Source organism: Vicia villosa, unplaced genomic scaffold (genome assembly GCF_029867415.1).
Source record: "Vicia villosa cultivar HV-30 ecotype Madison, WI unplaced genomic scaffold, Vvil1.0 ctg.000029F_1_1_3, whole genome shotgun sequence".
Lineage (NCBI taxonomy): Eukaryota > Viridiplantae > Streptophyta > Magnoliopsida > Fabales > Fabaceae > Vicia > Vicia villosa.
Genome location: NW_026704963.1, coordinates 408,698 through 419,589, shown reverse-complemented (window position 1 = coordinate 419,589; position 10,892 = coordinate 408,698). Strand labels below are relative to the sequence as shown.

At 31.9% G+C, this 10,892-nt stretch overlaps 1 long non-coding RNA gene across 1 annotated transcript; it reads right to left on the bottom strand.

Annotated features, from left to right (window-relative positions):
- Nucleotides 1-4,281: 4,281 nt before the first annotated feature.
- Nucleotides 4,282-6,536, bottom strand: LOC131622372 (uncharacterized). Its single transcript, XR_009289888.1, has 2 exons — nucleotides 6,366-6,536; nucleotides 4,282-5,858 (listed from the first exon to the last, which is right to left on the bottom strand). It is a non-coding gene; the product is annotated as an uncharacterized LOC131622372 (long non-coding RNA).
- Nucleotides 6,537-10,892: the final 4,356 nt, after the last annotated feature.

Genomic DNA, 10,892 nt, shown 5'->3' with positions numbered 1-10,892 from the left:
TGTTTTATGCGAAGTTGAAGGATGTTTCAGTGACGATGTATACCTCTATTTATTAGTATAGCGACGATATAGGCTTATGCCTTGTGACGATGATGTTGTTTGTTGTATGTGTTTGTTGCATTCATATACATAAGCATTTTGGCGACGGCCTAGATTGGCAAATTAGTGACGAAGGCTTATGCCTTGATGCCTCTGTTAACTGGCAATTGGCGATGGGGGCTGAAGCCCTGGGTACCACATGCATGTGCATCTGTTAGAGTCTCATTATATGTGGCATGAGTGTGATTTAATTGTGACGTGATGTGACTTGAGTTGTTGAATTGTGATAATGTGAAGTTGTAATTATAAGTTGTTATACTAATGACGTGTTGTGGCAGGTATTGTCTGGAAGATGAGAAATAGTTGTTATAACTATTAATACGTTGTTGTTGTTGATTTTTGTTATTATAACTGTTCAAGTTAATTGTTATTATAACTGTTGTCTGAAATCCGTAACGTGATAATTTTGTATGATTTAATTCTAATATATTGTTTATCATGCGTTTGTTTATATTGGTAGATATCTCACCCTTTCTGAATGATGTTTCCCTACCATGGGAAATTGACAGGTACTCAAGATAGCGGTGGAAGTTTGAAGTGATTTTATGAAGTCTTTAGTTGCTGTTATTCGAGTTGGTGTCTTGCTCTGATACGTAGCACTCGGGGGGATAAATTATTGTTTTAGTAATTATTATGTTTGATGAATTTTTAGTGATGTTTTATTTTGGTTGTGACTCAAACTTGTTTTGTGAAGATGCTATGATTAAAATAAATCATTGTGAAGTTTTGTGAATTCCGCTGCGAGATAAAATAATTATTTTGATACAGTGATTTTGAGAATTAATTTTAATTGTCCGTTTATGTTTATGTGCTATGTATCTATATGAAGGCGTGAATTACGTAAATGTTTTTGAGATGGCGAATATGTGATACCTCAAATGAACTTGTTTGAAATTTATACTCTGATTTTCTGTATAATTTATCGGGTAGATTTGGGGTGTTACAAGATTCATCACAAGTATCAAAGCATACATTATAATTTTTCCAAAGGTAAACCCAACATCAAATTGTCTCAGCTCTATCCTAGTATATTAGGCTATATACTTTAAACGATAATCACTTCTAGTTTTGCTATCTCTAGTATTGTCACTTCTAGGTTAATCACCTCCACCTTAGTTCGAGACAACGCATCAATAATCTCTATGTTGCTATTAAGGTCAGTAATGTGAATACCTAGTTTTGGGTTTCCCGAATAGACCATTAGTGAATAACTAAAAAAAAATTAGAGAACAAGAAGAGGTAAAAAAATAATTATTTTATACTTTAATGCGCGATTGTGAAGGTTAAAAAAAAAGGTAGCTCGATTCAAAGCAAATAATTAATTCTAAGCCCAATAAAACTTTAGCAACAATGGTAGAAATCGTAAAAAAAAATAATATGATAATTGGTATCACTTAAGAACGAAGGAAGTTGGGAAAATGAAAATGAACCTAAAATCCCCAATTTATACACACCAAAGGCGCCAAGATCAACAATAATGGTTTAACAAAAAATTAAAAAACCACGTCTATCGATAAAGATGATGCATTGGCTCTGTAACGACACCGAGGCGTACTCGAATGAACCTAGACGTGTCACCCTGCTACCCTAGACACATGAGCATACATGGAGGCCCTCCCCAAGACAACATTTTGGCTACACAATATTTTGGCTACACAATGAGTATCAAATGTACATGTTTCCAATGCTAACTACTTCAACTTAAAACCATAATGGAGCTCCCCTTTTTCTTGGGAGCACATTTTCAACGCACTTACTTCCTCAATGGAACATACAATTGAAGTGTTCTTAAAGACTTATGCATTAGAATTCCTCATGTCATTACTGATAGCGAGAACTTGGAAGGAAACTGTTTCGGGTTGGTCAAAGGCTTAATAAGATTGACCCAATCCAACCAAAGTGGTCCACTAAACTGACATACGAGTGAACCTCCACTTTAGAGCATCACATAGGATCACGATTCTTGTTCTCATCTCAACCATTGATATGTACGAAAAATCCTCCACAATTCAAATGAGATCATCTCGAGCAGTTCTAACTATGACAATTTTATAAGTGTGACTCTGAGTCACACACAAATATTCATTCACTCATTCACACTTGCAATAGTCTCACCTCTCTCAAATATTAACTTAAGCGTTAGAGTGGTAACGTTGCATGAACCCCTATCTAATCATGGGAGACTGCACAAGAAATCTTCTACAACAATCATTTTCAATTTCTCATCTATTTTTTATTCCCGTATGAAATAATTTTAAATTTTAATAATTTGATTTGATCAAAATTTAAAGAAATTACAATAAAAAGAAGAAAAGAAAACGTGAAATTAGAAAATGTAGAGACAAAGTCTCTCTTAAGTATGGGTGGGAATAGACTGGGTTGAGTTAGGCTTTGCCAAGTCTGAGTCCGACCGTCTAAAAAATTTCAAGCCTAAGTCTGCCCTGTAGCCTATCAAAGACTTTTTTTTGCTTGAGTCTTGCCTTTTCGAAGGCCTGATTGGCCTATTAGTCTACTTTAAAAGCCTATACCACATGAACATATGTAAATAAGCAATTCAACTAATGTTTAAATAGACTAGAGAATCAAAAGTATGATGAGATTAAATATTTGTTTCCATTAATTTATCTGGGCTCACCTAATAACATAAATTTTGTGAGATAATTTGTTTCAGAGAACTTATGAAAACACCTTATAAAATTATTCTTAGGATTTCTTTCAACTTATTTTCATAATTTTTTCAAGATAACTAAGTTTCACTTTTATATTTTAATATAAAATATAATATAAAAAAATTCAGTTATATTTATTAAGATAGGTCAGCTTGATAAGCTTATAAGATTTTTTATATGGTCTCTGACCTAGTTTATTTATTTAAATAGGTTTATGAAGAAACCTAAGTCTTTTTCTACTTAAGAAAAAGTCTGACTCGATCTTGGCCTGCGTAGGATAAACTGTAGAACTTTGTTAGTTGACCTGACTATTTCCAACATAATGTTGATTTTAGATCTTCTTAAAAAGTGAAGATTTGAAACATAATTTTAGAAATATTAAATTTAAATATATATTTTTATTAAATATAATACTAAATACTAGAAATATGAAAATGTTTCTCTATAAAATATTTCTTCTCTTTCATCGAATTAAACACAACGCGTATGTAAAACCTCTCAATTCCAAACACACTCTTAATTTTCATAAAAGGGTATAGGGACAATATTGGTTCTAATCAATAAGGCCAACAAAAAAAAAAAGGAAGAAATAAATAGAAGGAATGAGATCATGTATCCATTATTTCACGTGCCTGTGTGGAATCGGAAAGAATGGTCCTTAGCCCTAACCAAATACCAAACCAAGTGACATGTTTTTGCAAAAGAAAAAAAATGAGTATGTTGTATTTTTAAAAGTAAATTATGGTGTTTATGATTTTGCTTGAGATATACTTTTAGCAAACAAATTAAGATCTTTGTTTTTTAGAGCCCTTGAGAGAGTAGAAGAAAGTGTGAGTTATCATCAGATCTATCAGCAAGAATTGCAGATAAGAGCAACAAAAGGTTATGCTTGTTGAAAAAATTTAACGCAATTGAGGAGGGAGAAGAAACACACATTTTGATTGAAAAAAAATCATAATGGACAAGATATAAGTGCTTGGCAACTTCATTACATGATCAAAATTGATATACTTACCATTACATGGTATGAGATTCACCTTGGCTAGAAGCATGTTTAAGAACACGACCAACAAGCAAACAGTGAGACATGGATAAGGAACTGTTTGATCACTGCAATATTATGTTATAAAAATAAATTCACAATTGGGATAAAAGATTCTTTTGCAAGTTAACTGTCTTATCCTAAAATTTGTCTTCCCATTTTCATCTTTTCATCTGGTTTATGTTAAAATCATCTGCATATATTAATTCATTCAAATAGGTCATACATTTAACGTAACATTCATCGCATTTGCATTGCACAATCAATGGTCAAAGGTTCGGTAATAGTGGATTTAATTGGTTTAGGTGAATTTTCGAGGCGGAATACTACTTAGTGATTATTCGAGTTTATTTTTTTCCATATTTACTTGTGGTGCGGATTATCTCTTTATTTTCCATGTTATCAGAAGGATTGGAATGACTATTGCTGGATTCGGACGATTATTTGAATTCAAATAAAAAGATAAAGATGGAAATTCTAAGAAATACTTCATTCATGCATATTCATGATACAACATTTATTTCTTGAGATACAGGTTAAAAGAATGGATTACAAGGAAAGAAGATAAAAAATCACAACTTTTTGGTCAAATTGTAGACTTTTCAATGACTTTTGTTCAACTTTTGACTGTCGACTCAATTTTTTCTCCTAAAATTTTTCTAGACTTATTCTACAATTTTTAGATCAAGAGACCTATCATTCATCATCAAAAACCAAGAAATTACATGTTTATGCTACATAAAGAAATTCCAACAAAACTCTCTTCCATTAAGCCTCTTTCTCATGCCTCTATCTTCACTTTCTGATATCGGTTCGAGCTCATTATTCCACCATATTGTTTACCTTGCTACAAGGAAAAAGACACATCAAATAATCGTCAAATATCATGAATCAAAGTCAATCAAAAGTTGCTCGAAAATCAAGAAAAAATAATTCTGCATAATACTTGGAAAAAATTCTGCAATATGTTCCGATTCCACAATAATGTTTCCATGATGCAATTTAAGATATTCCATGCATAAAAAATCAGAATTGAATCCATAGGTTTACACCATCCGAAAGTGCTTATTTTCAACATAAAAGCATTTCACAAAAAGTCAAGCCAAAAACTACCAAAATCAAAGTAAAACCAATGCAAAAATCAACAAAATCCAAGTTTCAAGCTAGTGATCATTCATCTTAACCTCTAACTCGGTACTTTTGCTAAATTCAAACACTTCTATCTCTAACTACCTCATTCCCCACAAACCATTCATTTACTCAAATACCCTTAACTTCCATAACTACCTCTAACATCCTTAAAATTTTCAAACTATCACAAAATCTAACTTCTATTTTCATTCAATCCTAATTCTTTTTAATAATTGATCCAACGGTTGAGACTTGAGATTAGTGATCCGCAACTTAAGCTCAAATTAATTTTCAACCGTTGATAAACTTCTTGCTTGGATCATAATCCAAAGATCAACAATCAATCACAAAAACTATAAACATGTCATTTTCCACAATTTAGGGGTTAACCACTTTGAACCATTTCAACATTTTCTCACCATTTTTCATTTTTCTCACCATCTCTCATAATTTGTCATCATTCCCTAACCTTCACCAAAGCTCATCTTAATCACCATTTTAGAACTTCACATTGAAGTTCTAAGTTGGTGCAACTAAGCCACAATCATTCAACAATCAATCATCAATTTCTATCTACAATCTTCATCAAGTTTCAGGCGATCATCAAGTTTCAACAACTTTCAACAATCCAAGCAATTTCATCATCAAGAATTCATCAATTTATACCACAGCAAGATCATGGTAACTCAATCAAACTTCTACATTCATCGTCTACGTTCACTCATCATCATCAACAAACTTGGAAATTAATAGAAGTATAGGAGCTTAGCTCTTGAAGTTGTCCGAGTTTCACTTCGACACTTTGCGCGCAACTTCTAGCCAGAGCAAATCTCCGCTTCGTTGGCAATTCTTCATCAATTTTCCTCCAATACCATTGCCATGAATTGCTGAATGTTTTTGTTGTTTAATTTAAGCTACTGTTAAAGAATAACGTATTCAAATAAGCAATTATATTATATGCATCCACCAAAAAATAAATTCAAGTAGCTAAAAAATTGCATTAGAATCACCATAAACATTTCCAAGCATGTTTTAGCATAATTGCATTCTTAGCATAGCATTAGTATTGATTTAGGCGTAGAACATAAAATGACTTTTCCAAATAAGCACTTATTTGCATCAAAAATCCATATTCAAGCTTCATGAAAAAAGTGCACCATAAGCTAACATAGTTTAAGCACTGCGTAGCATTAACACGATTTAGATGCATAGTAGTATGAATTAGCTTCTAAAAAAATCACTTTTTTACATCAAAACCCATTTTTGTAATATTCACAAAAATCACCATTCTTGAGTTTTCAAAAATCACGCAAATCACAAAATCAATGAAAACTAATCATATATTCATAATTTCCATGAAAAATCAAGCAAAATAGACCTTTATTTCATCCCATTTGAGCTAGATTTGAGGTTTTTCAAGTTACCTCAAAGTATGTCAGTGGAGGAGGAGAGTTGGTGAGGAAGAAGAAGAGGAACTTGAATCAAAGCATCGCCACCACCCTTGAAGGGAGCCGCCGCCGTCGGCCGGCCAACCGCCCCCAAGCCACCTTGTCCGCCCCCACAAAGGGGCTGCACCATTTTTTACAACTTTCCATGCTTCTACCAGTTCTACGTCAAAGAAGCGTGAGGAAAGGGGTGATGACCAGACCAGTCCGGTCCGATTCAACCTCCGGTCCGGTCCGGTTCGGTTTTATTTTATTTTATTATATTCCTTTTTTAATTAATTTAATTTTCAGGTTCTTTTCTTTTCAGTACGCTTTCTTTTGTGTTTTTCTCTAAGGGTCCGTTTGGTTGGAAGTAGATGGGGGAGGGGAGGGGATGGAAGGGAATATTTATAAATATGTATGTTTGATTCATTTTTTATGAGGGGAGAGGAGGGGAGGGGAGGGGAGCAAATTTCCTCCTAGACTTACTTTTTGCTCCCCTCCAAATTGGGGGGATTTGAAGGGGAGGAAAGATCATTAATCAAAATTTTATTATTTTTCCTATTTTATCCTCAATTATTTTTTTAATTCCAAAATTGTCCTTATTGAATTATTAAAGACTTGATTTTTCTGTGTTATTTTATGTTTCATTTTTCTTATAGCTATTTGTGTGTTGTTGCTCTCAATTGAATTTTTTCCTTTTTATTTTGTTGAATTTCCCTTTTTAATATTATGTTATTTTTTTATTATAATAACATCCTTATATCAGTTCTTGTTTATAATATATAATAGTAATATAATTTTTTTATTATACTATTAATAATAATAACATAATGCAAAATATATTAAGTTTATGTTATAAATAAAGATTTAAATTTAATATTATTTGTTCAATTTTTTTAACATTCTAACATTATTTTATTTATTTTTAATTATAGAAATTCTTTTATTGGGTTAGATGAATTATCAAGATCAGATAATGGTTTGATTTGCGTTGAAGATCTATAATTCAACTAATGTGTGTTGTTGTTTACTGTTATAGTATGATTTATGAACGAACAAGTTTTTTTTGGAGAAATTTACTCAATACTATTGTTATTTAAAATTATTTTTACTAAGTACAAATAACAAAATTTATAAGGATAAAAAAGTAATTTGATTTTAAAATCCCTCCCCTCCCCTTGTGAACCAAACATACATGTTATTAAAAACCCCTCCCCTCCCCTTCTTGAACCAAACATATATTTAGTTAAATTCCCTCCCCTCCCTTTCCCTCCCCTCCCCTCTATTAAATTCCCTCCCCTCCATTCCCCTCCGTTGAACCAAACAGACGCTAACCCAGTTGCATTTTTCAGCACAACCCCATATGTCTTTTTTTTGCTGGTTTACTAGACAATACAAAAATCAACTTGTGCTTAGTTAAATAGACCATACAAACACTGTTTTCGGCACCTATTTTCCACTCTAGAATTTTTGCACTTCTCTTCTTTAATTTCTAGTTCACTGAAATTTTTAGAAATGTTGTTAGATTTTTTAGAATATTTTCTTGATTAAATTTCTACTTGAAATTCTTTTTTTCAAAAAAAAAAAATACTAAAAATATTCGAATGAGATTAATTCATTTTAATTAGATCTAATTAGAAAATTAGGCATTTTCTTGATTCTTTTTAGGTACCTATTTGCAAAGATTTATGGCAAACAATATCTAGCCTTTTTTTGTGTTAAAGTTGACTTGTAGAATCGGCTACAAAATCTTAGAATAAAGTACTAAGTTTTCAAATGGTTTTAGTGTTTGAATTGGATATTGAACTGGGTAGAATTTGAGAAATGAAAATAAAGTAGACAAAAGTACAAACAATTTGAAAAGTAGAAATACGAGATTGAAAATTGAAAGGTAAATTGCTTTGAAATTAAACTGGAACACATTCATATATTTTCATAAATCATTTTTTTTTCTATGACGCGAATACTTTGAGTTTTTCTTGCAATGTTACAAAATGTGATCCCTAACACTAAATGCAAATTCTACTTATATAGATGTAAAAAATAATTGCTACTAAACGTTAGACTAATCATAGCTTGCCAAGCATCCATTCCATGCAAAAATGCTTTTGACAACTACTTGCAAAAAGCTGCCCTTTTCATCTGCCTACACCTCCAACTCTAGCTTACACAATCTGAAGTAAAATTTGGTTAAGTCCCCACATAATTTTCCTGCAGATTTTGACTACCCCAGTTGTGATCTTTCTAAACCAATGTTTTTCGACCCCACATATCACATATACATATTTCAAACAAATAATACATCTAGGCAAAGAAATAATTACAAACATGTATACTAAAAAAAATGAATAGAGGAGGGTTGAAACAATCATTCCAATTTAGACAATCCAAGCTTAACTTGCTGCACACGAAAACTATTAGTAATCAACAACAAGAATAATATAAGCTAAAATACGATCAAGCATAAACGAATTGGATATAACTCCTCTTGCACGTCTGAAAATCACTCAGTAAGACTTCATATGAACTTGTATGACAAATGTTTTAATCATCTGTGATTTACATATCTTATCACTCCCAGATAAATGACTCAACTCTTTGAAGATTATTAGCACTTTAAGGGACACCTCGTAACCCTTGAGTCTTTTGTAATTGTTGAGAACTCGAAGAATAATGCCAAATATCTCAAACTGTCTTCACCATCTTTTTATGATAACCTTGGAAGAGTAGGTCACTAGAGTATGTTTTTTGCTTATTTCTTTAATCTCTTAAAAACTTTAAGCATGTTAACATATGAATGCATGTCCATCTTTAAGTAGGATTAATCAAGAATAAACTTTAAGACACAATGTCGGGTTTTCGGTTACATTCCACAAACCTCAAAAGTTTTGCCAGTTGAATCCTGGACGAATCAAAACTTCGAGAATATCTTAAATACAACTAATGATTGAAGAATATACTAGTAAGGTTTTACTTTAAGTTAATCTATGCAATGCATGCTATGAATGATCAGACATTAGGAAATCAATGTAATATTATTGGAATTCATTAAATTGCATAAGCTTCCAAAAGAATATAAAAAAAACCATCTAAGAACGAAAAAGGAACCATATCCTCAACTTTTGGAGTCGCAAGACTTTGATCAAAAGCCTTGTTATAATACCAATTTCTAGGTGAAAATATGAACATAAAAAGGTCTAGAATGGGGGTTGAATAAACATATCCCTAAAAAGACAATTTCAAGAAGGTTTTAGTCCCATAAAATGAAATTAGATATTTTAAAATACGCATAAGCAAAACACAACACAAAGAGAGCTTCAAAGCATCTCAATAAATTAATCCAATAAGAGTATTACAAGATATCATTAAAGACGTGCTTCTTTCTAATGCAAATCAATTACAAGATAACCAAAGTCGTTTTAAACAAAGAGATTTAGAAATTTTACTTAGAAATTCATTCAAGACAAGATTGATACATAGAAAATTTTGCATATGTGAAAGACTATTATGAGGATTTGCCACGTGCTTGCTCCATCACCCCATTCATAGGAAATCAAGTGATTTGTCGTTTTGAGTTTATCTTGACTGCATCGCGGCATATGATATATGCTTCATGGCATAAGTTGATCATCGTCATACACACCCCTTAGATGTGATATCCTTTTACTCTGGTTGACTGCCTTGTGAGTCACGACTAATGTATCCACATTAACATTAGCGAGACATGCCTTAGTTCGAGTATATGCGAGATATTCCTATAGCCTATATCATGTTTTCTCCTTCCACTGTCACTCGCAGAGATGTTGATGTTATATTTAAGGCGTTATATAATCATCTAGTCCCAACCGATGTATATCTTGTGCGAGATCCTCAACCATGGAGTATTTTATATAGCTATATTTAATGGTTTTATAGAATGCTACATACTTACATGACAGTTGACACTTGATGTAGTGGGAGAGCCAAATAGGCCAACTCATCAAGATATCTTAGGAGATAAACATGCTATGGAAGATCATGTCGTTAATGTGTTCCTGATCTGTCAAAGTATTCTGGCTATTGGGAGAGTGGTCATAGAAAGAGGAGATTTTCAGGAAGGTACTAATGAAATGGCCCTTGTACAAGCCATGATAGTCGAGACACAACATGCCTTACAATACAAAAGATAAAAGAGGAACAAAGGGGAGGGGTCTAATATTACTCAATAGTTGACATTTTCTTTGTATTTTGATAATATCATTTTGATAATTTCTATTATGGTATGTAATTTGTGAACAAAGATGTTTGTTTTTTTGATAACATATGATTTATGGCAGTAACATCCTTATCATTATTTTGACTTAATAAATTATATTTTAATTGTATGACAAGTATGTATAATTTAATTCAAATAGCATTTATGTAAACTTTGTATATTTTATTTATTAAAAAATATTAAATTTGTAAGATACTTACCAAATAACTTTGTGCCTTCAGACTAATTCTAAAGATTATTATCCATACTCACTTCTTAGTTTATCTAAA